Genomic DNA, 19,104 nt, shown 5'->3' with positions numbered 1-19,104 from the left:
CAGCCCAATGGCTGAATATGCAGCTGAAATACATGTGTGTGATCCGTCTTACCTGCTAACAGAATTTGCAATTTTGTTCAGCCACTCCTGTGGGCCAGACCTCACTTTTCAAGGCTGTTTTTAAGCAAGAGGTTGGTCATGACCCAAACTTATCCTCAGTGGACAATGAAGGGGCCGCATCACACAGGCAAGTCAAATCTCCTACCTGCTTTCTAGGTCCCTCAGAGTTCTCCAGTGGAGAGATTTCCACCAATTTCTTAACCAAAGCATGGTCAAGTGGTTGCGAACCAAACAATGAATAACAGGGTGGTCTAGTATGAGACAATAATGCTTTCAGGGAAGGGTGGTGACGCAATGTTAATCCTTGGGCTGTCTCTAAGGTTATTAAAAGGGTGGCCAGTCATTCATAATGGACTTTGGCTTACAAAATCCATTTTTCTAATGCCCTTCCAAGCAATGAGCTCCACCTTGACTTTCAAAAAGGTCATGGAGCATCTGTGTTCAAAAGTAAATATTTGATCACTCCTGATGGAGATAAACACTTATTTATTATCCGTTAAACAAAAGGCAATGACAATCTTCAGCAAGGTCTTCTGGATGTCTCCATCGGCATTCATGATGTGTCAGGAGACTTCGCGACCTGACAGGGAGATCGAAAGTGCTCACTCTACTTAATACCGCCAGCTACCTTCTCCTTGTACACGTTCTCACTTATTCTCTATGCTCTCGATGTCCTTTTTACCCTCCCTCCCTGCTACCTTTCATCTCAGCAGCTCTTCCTCTTCACTGATTTCACACTCATTTGTGAGGCGCTAGGATGGCTCATTTTTCCCTAGTTAACTCTTCCCTACCAATCAGGTTTTGTGTTTCTTAAGGGAAACCCACTTTCTGAGAAGGGCTTTCAATAGTTCAGATGGGCAGCAATAAGAGAATCTGTTAAAGGGGATGCATATCCTAAAAAAAGGGACTTGCAGTGTATTTTTTAAATACATTTTATATTTTTGGTATGTTCAGGCATGTAGATTGGGCTTCACATGAAACATTTCTGTGAAATAGACATTATTGGGTGCGCTTACATACTTCAGCTCAGGGCTCTCTGAAATTGTTTTGAAATTGATTTGGGAATCCAGGGCTATCCAAAATCATTTCCCAAATTCAGGATTTCAGGGCTATCCAAAATAGTTTCCCTGAGTTCATGAACCCAGAGCGATCCAAAATTGTTTCCCTGAACTCAAGTCTCCAGGGTTATCTTAAGTTGTTTCCCCAGACTCAGACTCCAGGGCTATCCAAAATAGTTTTCCTGAACTCAGGACTTCAGGGCTGTCCGAAATCATTTTCCTGAACTCAGGACTCCAGGGCTATCCAAAAATGTTTCCCCAAGTTTAGGATTTAAGGGCTCTCCAAAATTGTTTCCCTGAACTCAGGACTACAGGAATGGCTAAAATCGTTTCCCCAACTCAAGGGCTATCTGAAATTATTTCAACAAGTTCAGAACTCCAGGACCATCCGAAATGGTTTCCCCAAGTTCAGGACGCCAGTGCTATTTGAAATTGTTTCAACAAGTTCAGGACTCGAGGGCTATCCAAAAAAGTTTCCTTGAGTTCAGGACTCCAGAGCTATCCAAGATTGTTTCCTGGAACTCAAGAGACCTGGACTGTACAAAATCTTTTCTCTGAGTTCTGGACTCCTGATCTGAAATGATTTCCCCTAGTTCAGGGCTAGTCAAAATGATTTCTCCTATGTCAGGACTCTTTTCTTGTTTCTGATCTTTGTGTGGAGCTCAAACACCAGGACCCAACAATGCCCTCCCAACCAGTCCATCTGGAGTCCTTCTTGTCCCAAAATATATATATCCCAAATACTCAGGACCGTCACAGTGTGGGCACTAATGTAGGGTTCTATGCCTTCAACCTACAGCCACTTGAGGAAATTTCAGCTTGCTAAAGTCAGACTAGTCTATACCAAGCCCACTCCATAAATAAGCAACCCTGCTCTCCATCTCTCGTAGGTTCTTGCATTGGTAAAATGTTCTCAATAACAAGAATGTCCATACCTGCAAGCGGTTAAACATGATGACCTGTACTTTCTGCATCATGGCCGGTGCTGATGACTTTAATGGGTCTTTTTATGGAAAGCAGTGGCAGCATTGGAGCAACTTCATATCCCAGCTCTCCTCTTACTGGCTGCCCTTCTGTGTTTCCAGGAGCCTTTGCCCAAACTTGAAAGGCCACAGGCGCAATGCTAGGAAAACCTGGCATTTGATTTGGCAGAGTTCTGTAAGGGCCGCGCCTCATCGAGTGTCCTGAGGTGAAAGCATACCTCCCAACATTCAAACTTGAGAATGAGGGACACTTTATGGGGGTTTTCCTCTCCGATGGGCCTATATTAAGGTAGGGGCCTAGAGCTTCAGCTCCAAAAGCCCCTGCGTTAATCCTGTCCTGATCCTATCCCCTACCATTGCTGCCAGCATTGCAGTATATCCTGTTCATACTATTAACAACACAGAACTCTTCATGGTGCCATTTAGAGTCAACAGGAGCAGAACCTTCATACCCACTCCTGGCAAATACAAAAGATATCATAGTCTCTAAAATGCAAAATAAGTGCCCCCTTGTGAATCCCTTCTTCAAGGGAGGAGCCCATAGCTCTCCCTCAAAGGGGATAGTGACCACCAAAAGGGTAGCCTCCATTTTGATGTTTTCACCCAACTAGAAAAATGGGTCCTTCTTCCTAACATGAGGTCTTTTTCACTTGCAAGCACCGGCCAACCACAACCCTTCCAGCTAGGGCCTTAAACACTCCCTGGGAAACTGAGCATACCATACTTCCTGGCAACTTACTCAAGGAGCCTTCCATAAAAGGGACCAACATCCTTGTATAGGCGCCTAAAATACAATTTTAGTATTTCTGTTTTAAAATGAAAAATTGCATATAAATAATTCATTTTACCACCTGCAGGCAGTATGTGCTCAGCTGCAAACTGAAACTCAACTTCCTATAGGCTTGTAGAGCAGCTTTGTCCTCATTTGCCCCTGAAGAACTGGAGAGATTAGACTACACACACTGCAGAATGATTCAAGCAAGAAGTTCCCCTCCCCAACATCTTTTGCCCTCTCTGCCTACTGAAACCAGAGTTGTAATGTGTCTTGAGATTTTGACCTGTATAAATATGCGCCTGGTCTCTATTTGTATTGGTAGAAATGCATTGTGTGTAGCTGCTAGCTTGTTGCATTTTCTTTCTATCAGAAAGGCTTTACTTCCTATTAAAGGTCCCGAAAAATGTTGCTACATTTTGTTTCTATCAAATCAGCTGGAAACAAAATCAGACGTGTTATCAGCCGTTCCCTAGTTGCTCTGTCGTTCTAAGGACGATTCTTGTGTTTTCCCGTGGACTTGTCCTTTAATATTTTTCCTTGGCATGTTTTCTATTTTCCTCATGCTGTTGAGTCCTATTGTGATCACAGAAGTGCTAACATGTGTCCCTTTGTTACGTGAGTGACAATACACCCAAGTTGGTTATTCTTCATAATGGCGCGTCTTATAAATAAAAGGGATGACTCATCTTCTGTGCTTGTGAAAAGAGTGTGATTGTGCCACTGATGACCAGACAACAATGGGGACGAACAACAGGCAGCTGAAAGCGAATATCCCAATAAAGATGGAGCGTCTGAGGAGCGCTTAGAAGCCTGCATAGAATGGAATGAAATCATTTAATTTTAATTAATTTCTTTATGGCATTATAACCCTTTGAGATCCATTGACTTATAGGTTATGTGTATTACCTGGTTGAAAAGAGATTCCATTCCCCAAGCATGGAGACAGTTCCAGCAAACATGGAGGCACCATCATTATCTGCTTCAAATGTGTTTTGGGCAAAGCAACAGGTTTGCTTTAAAGCCCCACTCCACTATGCCCAACCCCATTTTGAACACCCCCTGTCAGGAATGGACTCACCATTAGTGGTGGGACTCATCTGCCGTGTGGGCTGCAGTACCAGGGCTGGCCAGGGGGTGCTCTCAGCAACCAGAAGCTCACTCCTGCAGTCAGCCATCACCTGAGGCTGATTGCAGGAGGTGTATTTAAGGAATGGCCAGACCTGCAGTCATTGCCTTGGTGTATGTTTCCCATGAGCCCCTGTACCTGCATCCTGTCTGCTTCCTGCCTGATTCTGCTTTAATCCTGACTCTGAATGAACTCCGCCTGTCCTGACCCCGGCTATTCCTGACCACTCTCCAGCCTGCTCCTTTGGTACCTTGTCTGCCTGATTGTTCCTGACCCGGCCCGTCTGACTACGCTCTGCCTGCTCCTTTGTGTCTTGTCTGCCCGATGGTTCCTGACCCGGCCTGCCTGACCACTCCACCTCACCAGCCCTGACTGCTCTTGTCTGTGTACATTCCGTTATCAGTTGGAGGTTTGGTTTTGTTATATTGTGCGTTTATATTTGTGTATAAACTTTAATAAATTATATTGTTACACCATACTTGAGCCTGCGTTTCCCTGTGTCAGTTCACACATCTCTGGTCTTACCGGGAGCCCTGACACCCCCGGTGATGGTTGGGACAGTTCCTGAATCCTGCCACCTCCTTGCTTGTTTATCTGCCTCCAAGAGGAGAGTCCTTAAGGCCCTGGGCCCACGAGCAGTGTTGGATCATCCACAAGGCAATGTAGGCAGAAGCCTAGACTTCATTGAATGTCAGGGGGGTCAGCTACAACCTTCATGCTCTTGCAGCAAACCAAGGGGATAGAAAGATTGGTCAAAGTAGTTCACCTGCCTACCACCTCACAAGAGAGGATGGACTTGTAGGCAGTTGGCATCTGATGGGGTCATCCCAATACTTGAGGTCATTGCCGATTACAATCCTTATCAAATAGATGGGAATGGGGGGGGGGGAATGGGTCACAAAGCTTCATCCTAGCCTAGGAACCTATTCTGCCTTAATCTGTCTCTGCTCAGGAGATGAGTTGAAGGGCTCTGGGAAGAAAAGTTAGAAAATATACCTACTTTCCACCCAAGGTGACAACAGGATTCCTCCAACGAGATCCTGGAGAATACCGATGATCTCAGATCTTGCATTAAGAGGCTTCTGCACTATCTCATGTTATTGGTGATATACTCCACATTCCCTTGAAGTCGCACTGAAAGGATTGCACTGTCACCTTCTCCAATAAGGATGTAAATGCTATAGATGCCTAATTGCTCAGTGCACTCCAGGGCAATCCAAAATCATTTTCCTGTAGTTTGCAGGAATATCTCTAAATACCTGGTTTTGTGGTCCTTTTATGTGGTCACGTGACCACCATTCCTTGTAGTATGCATGGCTAGTGAGGAGGGACATAACTTGTTCTGATGATTAGGGGCACCGACAATCATACTACAGGTGTAGATACAGGGATGATTAACATTCCTGGGCACTCGATCAACTGGGAAAGGGCAGGGCCAGAGATGAACTCACAGGCCAACTCAAGAGCTGCATCCTCACCATGTTTTTACATGGCGTCCCACTGTTCTCAATGACTAAACTGCAGATATCTGTTGATTTCCTCTCAATGCAGGGAGATTTTCCTTCACTTCCTTTTATGGAGACACCAGAGGATGTGAGAGGAAATCTATCCAAAGCAGGGGCAGACTGACAACTCATGGGGCCCCCGGGCAATAGGGGATCATGGGGCCCCTGTGTCCTTGCCCAAACTCAAAAAAGCCTATGAAAAAGGTACCAGGGGCATCTCATGGGGCCCCCTACTGACCCTGGGCCCTCGGGCAGTGCCCGAGTTTCCAAATGGTCAGTCCGCCCCTGATCCAAAGGGAGTGAAAATCCTCTCTTAGACAGTTGTCACATGAACTAGTGTCATAATTAGAAGATTTCCTCTCTATTCTTGTTCTGGTGGCGACATTTTTGCTTTCCTGTAATTTCCTGTCTTCTTAGCAACAATCAACCCTTCCCTGCTCCATGGATCCATCTAAAACTAAAAAAAAAGGTAAAAGTTAACCCCGGGACATTGCAAGTCCCAAAAGCATCAAGCTTTAAAGTGTATCCAACAGCCCAAAATACAGTTTCGGCTTTTGGATACACTTAAAACCTGGACCTGTGATACAGATGGCTGCCCAATAGTTGGACCTTCTGCGACCTTCTACCTGGAGGCACAGGTTGCCAATCTCGTACCAGCCGGTTCTCCTGGTCACCATCTCCTGGCACCGACCCTTAACGTTTATGAGTCCGCTTCAGCCCATTGTACTGTTCCCATTGTCATCCCTGTGAGTTGGGTGGATTTGGCCACTTGCCGGACCTGGTCTTCTGGAAGCGATGGTTGCTGTTTGTCTGCGGAGAGCTCCAATCTCATTAAGTACTCAGAGCGAGGCGTGCACACAAGCTCCGGGTGCTTAATGTGAATTTTCTGGGCTGGAGAGCTCTTTAAATATGCAGGAGCTGTGTGCCGTAGTCTGGGGGCTCCTCTCTTTTCCTCGGGCGTTTAACTCCTCCAATTTCACCGCAGGGCCAGAGCTTAAAGTGCACCTGTCTCTGCACACAGAAGGCAGTCATGTATGTGCATGGGGGGGAGGGAACCGGTAATAGAGGCTATTGAATAAAGCAGTACTGTATGCCCATCAGTGGCGTCCTGAGGCAGGTGCTGGGGGCGCAGCCTCACACCGACCAACACCAGACCCCCCCCCCCCCCGCTCTGCATACACCATGAAGCAGCCCACAGTCTCTCTTGGATCCCACCTGGTCCGAATGCCGCATATGTCCCTTCTTCCAGGGAGCAGTGCTGCTCCCTAAAAAAATGCTGCCCTAGGCAAATGCCTTGTTTGCCTTGTGGTAAATACACCCCTGGGAGCGGGTTCGGTGTCGCCCCGTATAGGTTGCAAGCCGACGATCACCACAGGATGGATGGGATCTGCGGATTGGGGAGCATAATGGATCGGACTCCGATCCTTTATGCTCCCCAATCCGCAGATCCCATCCATCCTGCGGGGATTGTCGGCTTGCAACCTATACGGGGCGACACCGGACCCGCTTCACGAAAAGGTAAGTTGTAAAGAAAGCCGAAGATCCCCACTGCATGGATCGGATCTGCGGATTGGGCATAATGGATCGGAGTCCGATCCACTATGCTCAATCCGCAGATCCGTTCCATTCTGCGGGGATCGTCGGAGGGGGTGTCGCCAAGTGTTACCGCACCGGGTGACACCAACCTTAGGGATGCCCCTGATGCCCACCCATGTCCACAAACACCCAAAAAAAGAAGAATGAAGAATATAGTCTTTATTTATTACACCACCTTATATTTCAACTCCCAGTCTAAATCCGCAAAATGCATTCCAGGTACATCAAAGAAAAATGTATGCATGTTGTATTCTTTATGAAGCAGCCACAGCCTGAGTACAAAAGCCTGTCCCCTGCCAGCATGCTGCAGAGAAGGATCCTTGCTGTCTGTGAGGAAGCAGTGGTCTCTCTGTGGAGGTCTAACACACCCCCTTGCAGACCTTTGCAGAGAGACCACTGTCTGCACACAGAGATCAAGAATCCTTCTTTGCAGCACTCTGGCAGGGAACAGGCCTTTCTACTCAGGCTGTGGCTGCCTACTAAAGAAAACAAGGTGCACAGCTTTAGTTTTGATGCCCCTGGAATGTATTTAGCTGATTTAAACAGAAAGTTGAATTGGGCATCAACTAACAAAACTCTTCTTCTTTCTTATCAAGCTAAGGAGTAGCAAGGAGCAAGTGCCTGAGCAGGGGCGGACTGACAACTCATGGGGCCCCCGGGCAATAAGAGATCATGGGGCCCCTGTGTTCTTGCTCACACTCAAACCACACCCAAAGAAGCCTATGAAAGATACCAGGGGCATCTCATGGGGCCCCCTACTGATCCCGGGCCCTCGAGCAGTGCCCGAGTGCTTGAATGGTCAGTCCGCCCCTGTGCCTGAGACACCCTAAACCTTATGCCGCCCGCTGTGACTCAGCCGGGGTGTGTTTGACCTCTGCAAAGAAGTCGCTGCTTCCACGTGGAAAGTTTGCAGCATGCTGGCAAGAGACAGGCTTTTCTATTCAGGTTGTGGCTGCTTTCTATAGAGAATGAACTATAAGGCTTTGAATGTATTTAGCTGAATGATGACATCAACTCACCCATATGCGCCTGCTCTCTCCTGAGCTTCACAGGAAAGAGTTTAAAGTAGACCGTGCGGTCTGAGCCAATCCTTTGGGAGGAGGTTGGAGCAGGGCAGTGCATTGCTATCCTAAGCTATGGGGCTGTGTGTTTCTATAGATGCACATAGTGTAGAGCAGGGTTTCGCAACTAGGGTTCCTCCAGCGTCATATAGTGAACTCGGTGTAGAGTTATTCCCCCTGAGGTCATCACAGAGGAAAAGGGGGCACTCTTGACATCTGGAGGAAAAGAGATTTAAGTTCCAAATATGGAAAGGTTTCTTTGCAGTAAGAGCTGTTAAAATGTGGAATAGACTCAGTCAAGAGTTGGTTCTGGCCAGCTCAGTGGATTGCTCTAAAAAAAGTCCTGGATTCTTTCGCAGAATATAACTGGATACTAACATTTATAGGTAAAGTTGATCCAGGAAATATCCGATTGCCTCTCGGGAGATCAAGAAGGAATTTATTTCCCTGCAGGAGCAAATTAGATCATGCTTTGCTGGGGGGTTTTTTGCCTTCCTCTGGATCAACTGTGGATGTAGGATTATAATTATTTTGGTTTTTTTTTAATGGTTGAACTGGATGGATTTTTGCCTTTTTTCAGTTAGACTATGTAACTATGTTTGCTAGCAGTTCCTTGAGCAATGAGAAATTTCTACCTCTCAGATAGGTTCCCACTGACACCATTGATCCTTTTAGTATCTGTAAGGGGGTCATTCTTCCCAATGACCGCAAGTGTAAGGAGCATTCTTCCCACTGACCATCAAACTAATGTATCATGAGTTGCAGATATAGTCATTTTTAGCAGAGGTTCCCTAAGATTGAAAAGTTATTTCTAGGGTTCCTCTGTGTAAAGGTTAAAAAAAGCTGGTGTAGAGAGACACAAGTCTAGTCCCTGCATGGAATGGTGGCTCCCGAAAGGAGCCACCCTGAAATAGGAAATCTGAGGCAGCGATACTAGGGTTCCAGCAATGTTTGCTAGGGGTTCCTTGAACAATGAGAAATTTCTACCTCTCTGATCAGTGGGGAGGAATGCTCATTACACTTGTGGTCATTGGGAAGCGTTACTCCCTTACAGACAACTAAACAGATCAATGGTGTCAATGGGAACTTAGAGGCAGAAATTTCCCATTGCTCAAGGAATCCTAGAGATCCAAGGAACCTTGGTTGAGAAGCCGTGATCCATACCATGGTTTCTCAACTAGGGTTCCTCCAGAGGTTGCTAGGGGTTCCTTTAGCAATGAGCAATTTCTGCCTCTCAGGTAGGTTCCCACTGACACCATTGATCCTTTTAGCTATCTGTAAGGGGGTCATTCTTCCCAATGACCTCAAGTGTAAGGAGCATTCTTCCCATCGACCACCACACTAATGAATCATGAGTTGTAGATATAGTCATTTTTAGCAGAGGTTCCCTGAGATTGAAAAGTTATTTCTAGGGTTCCTCTGTGCTAAAAAGGTTGAAAAAGGCTGGTGTAGAGAGACACAAGTCTAGTCCCTGCATGGAATGGTGGCTCCATAGGATGCTGTAAGAGATAGGAGCCACCCTGAAATAGGAAACCTGAGGCAGCAGAACTAGGGTTCCTCCAACATTTGCTAGGGGCTCCTTGAGCGATGAGAAATTTCTACCTCTCTGATCAGTGTGGAGGAATGCTCATTACACTTGTGGTCATTGGGAAGCATTACTCCCTTACAGACAACTAAACAGATCAATGGTGTCAGTGGAAACTTAGAGGCAGAAATTTCCCATTGCTCAAGGTGTCCTAGAGATCCAAGGAACCCTTGTTGAGAAACCGTGCTCCATACCATGGTTTCTCAACTAGGGTTCCTCCAGAGGTTGCTAGGGGTTCCTTTAGCAATGATCAATTTCTGCCTCCCGGATAGGTTCCTACTGACACCATTGATCCTTTTAGCTATCTGTAAGGGGGTCATTCTTCTCAATCACCTCAAGTGTAAGGAGCATTCTTCCCACTGACCACCACACTAATGAATCATGAGTTGTAGATATAGTCATTTTTAGAAGGGGTTCCCTGAGATTGAAAAGTTGTTTCTAGGGTTCCTCTGTGCTAAAAAGGTTGAAAAATGCTGGTGTAGAAAGACACAAGTCTAGTCCCTGCATGGAATGGTGGCTCCATAGGATGCTGTAAGAGATAGGAGCCACCCTGAAATAGGAAACCTGAGGCAGCGGTCATGGCGCCAACTTAAACAGGAGCATGGGCATGGATTAAAAGGTAACAAAGCTGCATTCTCAGTAAGTGAATAAATGAGCTGCTGAAAGAGCTTCAAAAATGGAAGGTTTACGATCACTTTAAGCCTCCCGCACATACAGTAAGTCCTAGCCGCCCAGGTCTTCAGTAAATTGATTTTCCCTGACAGTGATGTATGGGAAGGTATCCTATATGTTTATTTACAACCAACTGATTTTCTAATATCTTGCATTTGCAGATCAGATTTCCATATTCACTTTCCCAACGCAAGACGACTGTCTTTTTCCTACGACGCTCTCTTCAGCGCTAAATAGGTTACATTTTAATATTGTACAGTGTTTCAGCTGAGCTAAGAGGAATCTTACCGCCACACCGGCTGCCATTTTATGATAACGGTGTTTTAATTTTTTTCCCCCCTCTCCCCTCGGCCAGTGTTTATTAGTGAGCGATCGACATTATTAACTTCATAGAGCTCTGCAGCCATTGATGTTCATTTCAGGCAGCACAGCGCTGGTTTAAAGGAGCGGAGATGGGGGTTCTTATAGACAGTCGAGCTCTGATCTCCGGCAAGGGTGATGGCTAGAGCATAGCTGCAGACATATGAAAGCAGCTGAGCTGCTTCACTGGAAAAATTAGAAGATTTGCTTCCCGCAAGAGAAGACACAGACTATTTACTTCTGCTGTGTGCAAGTGGTGGTGGCTCCGGCAAAGTCTTCAGAATCTGACACTTCCCAGAGTGTCAGATGCCTACACCCCTGTTGCACACTGTGGTTCAGGGGCGGACTGACAACTCATGGGGCCCCCGGGCAATAGGGGATCATGGGGCCCCTGTGTCCTTGCCCAAACTCAAAAAAGCCTATGAAAAAGGTACCAGGGGCATCTCATGGGGCCCCTACTGACCACGGGCCCTCGGGCAGTGCCCGAGTTCCCAAATGGTCAGTCCGCCTCTGCTGTGGTTCTTTCCTCCAGCTCCCACATCTCTATAGCACAAAGTGATGTTGGGATCAGCAGGAGGAACCACAGCTCATGGTGGGGGAAAGAGTCGAATGTTGGAAACTTTGCCAGAGAACACAGTGAAGTTCAGATTTGTCACCCACCACCAGGATGAACTTGTCTTCTTCTGACCTTCTTCTCCGGGGTCTATAATGCTCTTTTGTCACTATGGACAGGGGCGGACTGACCATTTGGAAACTCGGAGCCCCATGAGTTGTCAGTCAGCCCCTGACTATGGGGGTTATTTACTAAAACTGGAGAGTGCAAAATCTGGTGCAGCTCTGCATAGAAACCAATCAGCTTCCAGGTTTTATTGTCAAGGCTCCATTGAACAAGCTCAAGTTAGAAGCTGATTGGCTGCCATACACAGCTGCACCAGATTCTAAGTGCTCCAGTTTTAGTAAATCTCCCCCTATATCTCCTTAGTCTTCTGGTTATCATTAAACCTGGAAGAATGAGGGCTTCTTCTGGCCAAATGGAAGTACAGCGGGGGACAGCTCCCGGTTGAAGGAATGTTCTGTAGCCTGATCTGCTTTTTTATTTTTAACAACTGTTAGGGTCTATTTAAATTTTGATGTTTTTTTCCTTTTTAGAAATGCCATCATGGTTGGCTTTTCATGGAAGAACTGCTTCCTGCAAGAGAAGACACTGAATACTTACCTCTGCCATTGGTGACCTCCAGAGGGGAGATTCAGTCTTTTGATTTGACCTGGTGACCACTGAAATAAACAGTAAAGCCCAACGTTTTCAGTCGTCACCAGAACAGATGTAGACAGGAGATCTTCCAATGTGGCCACCTGTCCTGGTGACTAGTGATGAGCGAATCGGTCAAAGTTCAGTTCACTGCACCTTTACCGAAGCTGTTGGGAAGTTGGCAAATATCAAACACAATCATACTTGGGGCTATGACTGTGTATATTTGGTCAATGATGTCACCCAGGATCCCTGCTGGCTAGTGCACAAAGAGAAGCCCACCAGAGATCTGTTGAGTCATTTAAGGGTGGTAGTGCTACTGGAGGTTTGGGTCAGATATGGCCACTTTCTTTGACCATTTGCCTAACCATAAACAGGCTAGGTTCAGGTCTGACTCATGTTCAACCCGAACCCAAAGCTCATCAATTTTAGTGACAAATAGGGGGGAATTTTCTTCTGTAGCACCCACTAGGTGGGACTCGTGTAAGGTAAACTTATTTTTGGCTCATGGTAGTGAATGAGCCTAAATTTCTGTGGGTTCAGTGTGACGTCAGACTGTATAACTCAGTAGGTTAGGGCTCTATTGCCTCCACCTGTTTCTGGAGGTCCTTGGAAGCTTCTAGAAGCCAGTAGGCAGAAAGGTGGAGGCCTCAGTGTGATAGAGTAGCCCATAAATATGAGAGAGCCATGCTAGAAGGGGAGTCCGGTGGAAGATGGATTACTGAGAGGTGTTGCTATGTGGACTGGGAGGGAGGCCTGTAGGAGGGGAGTTCTGCTTTCAGGCTGAGGAGAAGCTGAAAGAGGGAGCTCCACTGCCCCGCCATCCTCCGGGGAAGGACAGAATGCAAAGCTTCGAGAGGAACCAGCCCAGCTAGAAGTCCTGAAAGCAGTTTTTTCCACAGCTACCGGACAAGGACAGTGTGTGTACCTCTCAGAGGCGGACTGACCATTTGGAAACTTGGGCACTGCCCGAGGGCCCGGGGTCAGTAGGGGGCCCCATGAGATGCCCCTGGTACCTTTTTCATAGGCTTTTTTGAGTTTGGGCAAGGACACAGGGGCCCCATGATCCCCTATTGCCCGGGAGCCCCATGAGTTGTCAGTCCGCCCCTGGTACCGCTACACCCCCAGGGCCTAGAAGGGAGAGGTCTGCTGGATGCAAGTTCTGGCAAGTCTTGAGGGGACAGTTCATAGCTCACCCAGTCCCGTGATCTGGGATCAGATACCGCAGCTAGGTGGGCTGGTATTCTGTGCTTCAAGAGGACCAAGAGCTTCTGCACATTGTCACCTTACTAGAAATCCACCTAGGGGACAGCAAGCTCCTAGAAGGGAATTACTTTACTAAGGACTGCAATGGTTCCGGCTGGAACTCAGTCAAGTGCCTGTCGTATTTTGGTGGTTTTTTTGTACTAAGTGTGCCAGAGCAGGAAACGTCCTCATTCTACTATTTCTTCAATCACATTGGGTGTCCCATAACCCCTTTACCCTATCCAAGTTTAATCCCTTAATAAAACAAAAAAAAAATGAAGTCTATGGACTGTTTACTGACTCTGAAGGTACAGGTGTGCCTGGCTGTGCAGAGCATAGGGAGACCCAAAGCAAATCCAGTGTCCCTTACGAGGGTAGTGCTACACTTCATTTTGGTGAGATTTCTTCTCAGGGCTTATCTCGCCCCCACCCCGTAGACTTCTGATCTTTACTAGAGACTGGGAGCTGTGCTGGACAGCTTGATCACTGTGCTGGAAGTGTGCTTTGAGTGCGCACCCCTCACAAAACCTCTTCCGCCCATTGGCACATATGTGCAGCATGTGGCCAGTGAAGCCCACTCTCTCTGCTGCCACACATAGGCGCATAGTCGCTAAGAGGTTAATGTAATATTAGAGCAGGGGCAGACTGACCATTTGGAAACTCGGGCACTGCCCGAGGGCCCGGGGTCAGTAGGGGGCCCCGTGAGATGCCCCTGGTACCTTTTTCATAGGCTTTTTTGAGTTTGGGCAAGGACACAGGGGCCCCATGATCCCCTATTGCCCGGGGGCCCCATGAGTTGTCAGTCCGCCCCTGTATTAGAGACGCAAGCCCAAGCTGGTTGGGGGCTCCAATGGAGTGGCAACGGAAGGGACACCGTTCTATGCTCTATCATTCTTTTCTTTTGGTAATATATATTTTATGTCATACACTTTATTCGGATTTTTACAAATCATTTCATTAAAGTTCTGACCAAAAGTCTTCCAATGAAAACGAAACGGTGTGACATTGTATCTTATTTATTATATCCTCTTTCCTCAGATCTTCAGCCCGGACCAAGTCAAGAAAATGCACAAACCCCTTTATGTCCCCTACGACTGACCCCTTACACTGGACATTGCAATGATTGGTAGTCAGTGCGAGCGTGCTATGGCCATTTATAGCTGTGACCTACTAGGGACGAGGCCCGCACACACGTCTGTGAATTTATTATTTTTAATGGTTGTTTTACTAAAATTGCATTAGGCTGTGTTTTAAATGCACGAGTCAGGTGCAGGCAGCACTCAGCAGTACGAAAGCTGGCTGCATGTGTGCACTTTAAAATGAATCGCTTCTGCCCCCTAGTGAGCAATATGGGAACTGAACTGAAATTTTGGCAGTGGCAGGTTGTAGACTCAAGTCTGACCTCTCTTTCTTAAAATGGCAACTGCCTGGCTGTCGTGATAATCCTTAAACTTTAATATTCTGTCATGGTTTCTGTGCATAGAGGAGCACAGAGACCCAGTAATGTTGATAATAAAATTGGAAAGTTTTTTTTTAATTTAAATATCATTAGCATATTGATTTTGGGGGGAGGTGGGATACGCAGGAAGCAGATAAAATACAAGCAGAATATAATTTTGCACTCCTATAGACTTTTATGGGAATTCAAATCCAGTTTGAAGCCAATAGAATCTCATCAATATGGACTCTTATATACACCAAACAAGAGATCCCTGTGCTCAAATCCATACAGCTAGTGCATGCATTTATCCATCAGGTGCTAAAGGGGTGTAACCACATTAACTCTAGAAATTCTGAAGGACCCTCTGCACACTGGTATATACCCTTTCAAGCAAACTATGCAACAAATAGGGATATTTGGTTCACACATATTGCAATACATGTTTAAGCTGGCCAACTGCGTCAAAGTAATCCCTCTATGGCTGTATGGATTTGAGCACAGGGATCTCTTGTTTGTTGTATTGTTGGGTCAGTAGCCAGACCTGAACCTTGTAGCTCTCCCCATTGTGTCTTTTCCCCTATGCTAGCATTGTGTCCACAGTAGCACTTGCGTAGGCAGAGCAGAGTAGGACTGGCCATAGAGGGATGACTTTGACGCAGTTGGCCAGCTTGGGCATGTATTGCAATATGTGTGAACCAAATATCCCTATTTGTTGCATAGTTTGCTTGAAAGGGTATATACCAGTGTGCAGAGGGTCCTTCAGAATTTCTTATATACACCAAGTTCTCGTTTGTAAGCTTTATGATCCATCATTAGAATCCTCCCCAATGCGTCTATTGACGCTGATTCTTTGTTGCTGGCACAGGGTGCTTTCAATGAGTTTCAGTCCAGCTTGACCTGGGAATTTCTCCTCATTTCATGGTTGTGGTCTTTGGTTGTCTGTGTTAGTGGCATTTGGTGGTCTGTGATGGTGGTGTTTGGTTGTCTGTGATGGTGGTGTTTGGTTGTCTGTGATGGTGGTGTTTGGTTGTCTGTGACGGTGGTCTTTGGTTGCATGTGATGGTGGTCTTTGGTTGTCTGTGATAGTTATATTTGGTTGTCTGTGATGGTGGTCTTTGGTTGCATGTGATGGTGGTCTTTGGTTGTCTGTGATAGTTATATTTGGTTGTCTGTGATGGTGGTCTTTGGTTGTCTGTGATGGTGGTCTTTGGTTGTCTGTGATGGTGGTCTTTGGTTGTCTGTGATGGTGATATTTGGTGGTCTGTGATAGTGGTCTTTGTTTGTGGTCTTTAGTGGTCTTCTTAACTGTCAACTGAATTCTATTTTTGAAATTAAAAAAATATATGTTGAATGTGTTTATAGCTCTTTGTCTTGTGACACCAAGGAGATTATTCCCTTTATTGACCTCTCTTTGAATTTCAGTTCTCTTGTATGTCTTTGATGGAACAAGGATTATAGTTTCATTGAGATAAGTACAGCAGGTGAAGATGAAAGCTCTGACTGATGTCCTGGAGACCTGAGCTCTAATCCTTTGGTTTGTAGCTGTATTAGACCGGGGGAATGCCATGTACTTGTTTAATCGAGGACTAAGATTTAGGGCATCCTATAGTAATAGAGATTGCTCAGATACTGGCACCCTCTGGTGGTTGGAGAGGAGACTTGTTCTAACAAAGAATGCGAACTTCAGCTAGACAGTTGGCTTGGGGTATTCAATACTTTGGCCAGTTCCTTTTATTTTAATTGGATTTACATTGGCTGTGATCCAGATGTTGGCTCCTTTATGACTACTGTTGGTGAATGTCTTGTACTTTCTTGATAGGATCAGGATTCCGTGTGTGCTTATGAGATGGAGATCATCTAGAGGCTGGCATCCTCTGGTGTTCATAGAGAATTGAGGTCTGATCCTCAGCTGTCATTTCCAGCTGGTTCAAAGCATTTCTAAACCCAAGAACAAGAATGTAATATATTGCAGTTTACCTGTGCTTGGTTGTGGTGACTGTATTTGTTTTCTTTTATTACAGATTTATTTTCACCTGGTAATCGTGCAAATAACCATACCTTCCAACCGTCCTGATTTCCACAGTCCTGGGATTTGAACCTCATCCTCATTCATCACCCTGAAAATGTTCTGAAAAAAGAAAACGAATGCATCTTGGGACCGGTAGTCTGCAATATTGCATTTTTGTTGTTGGGTTTGGTTATCCTTTAGTTACCCTACAATGATATTTAGTTTACTAAAGCACCCTGTGTCATAAATAAATAATGTATTTTATTTTCAAAAAATACTGCTCTGTTTCTTTTTTTTTTCCTATCTCAGTGTTGATCTCCGCCATCGTTTTCAGCCTCCTTCTGTCTATATGCCCTTGTTCCAGCATTGACTGAACCACATTGCTCTGGACTGGGTTCCTGATAGTGATGACGGCGGTCCATTCCTGTGCAATGTGTCAGCATGACCTCTCGTAATCTACTTTAGGAATGCTCTTGACAGGTACACAACTTAGAGAAGATGCCACCTCATAACAAGGACCTCCATGGTAGGATCACCAAGTATTTTTTTTTTTTCAATAAAACTGCAAATTTGGAAATATTAAAAACATCTTTTGACTTTTGCATTATTATGTTTACGAGTCTATGAGATTTTTTTGGTTGGTTTTAGATCAAATTTCAAGCCTGAAGTAGGAGAAAAATTCAATGAAATCAAAGAGTGTTACTATAACGTTGGAAACTGAATGGACTGACTTTAGCGCACTGTTGTTTTGATATATATTGATTGTAGGCATTCTTAAGATTTTTTTTTAATAGGTTGTTTTTTGTTTTTTTTTTTAATTGTGTAAATTCTGCCTACTTCTTAAATAGAAGAATGAGCACATCACTGGTTGAGCAGGGCTGGTAGCTCAGAGGGTAAGAGCTCTGACTGGTCTGCTGGAGACCTGAGTTCAAATCCCTCTGAGGGAAGCCTTGTGTGTCCCAGGTGCTGTGCAGTGCCTGAGCCCCCTGATGGTGAGGTGGAGTAGTGGGAAATGTTTCTGACCCACTACCTTGTCCCACCATCAGGGTGTACAGTGCCGGGGTATGTATGTATATATAGATAGTGTGAGGCCAAGAAAAACGTAAGTCCCTGCTTTTTGAATGGGCTGCCCTGGTAAGACAGCCCATTGTATTTATATATGTTGCAGTGATGTCACAGACCGTGGACCAAGGAGGGGGGTGTCCACAACCTAATGTGATGCCCACACATGTTACAGGTCTGTGGGGACCTGGGACTGGAGCAGACTGGTGGGTTGTCCATGGCCTCCAAGCTTTCACTGAGGGATTGAGCTCGGGGTCTACAGTGCTTTCACAGTATCACCCTTGGAGTCTACAGCACACTTCAACATTTGCCCTTGGGGTCTGCAGTGCTTTCATGGATCTGCAGCACTTCTGTGGATTTGAACTCGGGTCTATGGCGCCCTGGCTCAACACTCTTATCCACTGAGCTATTCACCTCTGCTCGGTAAGTCATGGGTTCATTATACTATTTCAGGAGTATAAAATGATCTCAGTGGCAAAAGGATTCGAACCGGCAACTTGAAAAGCATCGTGGGTTCATGGGGCGGTTGCTTAACCCCTGAGCCAGACTACAGCATGAATGCAGCTTTGTGCTTCAGCATTTATTACAAGGAGGTGAAAAGTGGGACTTAGAATATTTTTTTTATTTTTGGGCCTGTAAATCAGCTGTGGCTCAGTGGTTTAGCCGCTACTAGTCCATTGAACATCCAGACTTAGAAGATAAAATGATGACTGAATAATGTGCTCATTCCCCGTTATCACAAAATTATCAGATTCATGAAGATCAGCGGCAGGTGATCCAATATTCTTGCTGGAGTCTCCCCCAGTGCCAGTATCTGTAACGATCCCTCTGTGTGACTTTTATTTCATTCTTCTCATTGAGGCTCAGCAGCCAGCCCTGTAATATTCGAGTCTGAGGGAATAAAAAGTGATCACGGACATGGAAATTCATAAAGAAAAAAATAACATTGGACCAGCTCTTCATTTGGTGGTTGAGAACGGCGTTCCTCACACCAGGATTTGACCCTGGTCCTCCAAAAGTATGGAAACATGCAATGTGAGTATCTCACTGATCCTTGTTTCTCGTACTCAAACCCAAGGCACTATGGTAAATTTGCTGGGAACATCAGTGAATGAGCATTTGTTGGCAGAAGTGAGGTTGGAGCACCTTGCTCATAGATGGATCTGTTAACTTGAGATCATGGTGCTTACTTAAGATGTGATATACACTCACCAGCCACTTTATTAGGTACACCTGTTCAATTGCTCGGTAACACATATTGCTAATCAGTCAATCACATGGCAGCAACTCAATGTATTTAGGCATGTAGATGAACATG

Source organism: Staurois parvus, unplaced genomic scaffold, assembly GCF_062004578.1.
Source record: "Staurois parvus isolate SC_StPar_1 unplaced genomic scaffold, SC_StPar_1.0 ptg001677l, whole genome shotgun sequence".
Lineage (NCBI taxonomy): Eukaryota > Metazoa > Chordata > Amphibia > Anura > Ranidae > Staurois > Staurois parvus.
This window is presented reverse-complemented; position numbering follows the sequence as displayed.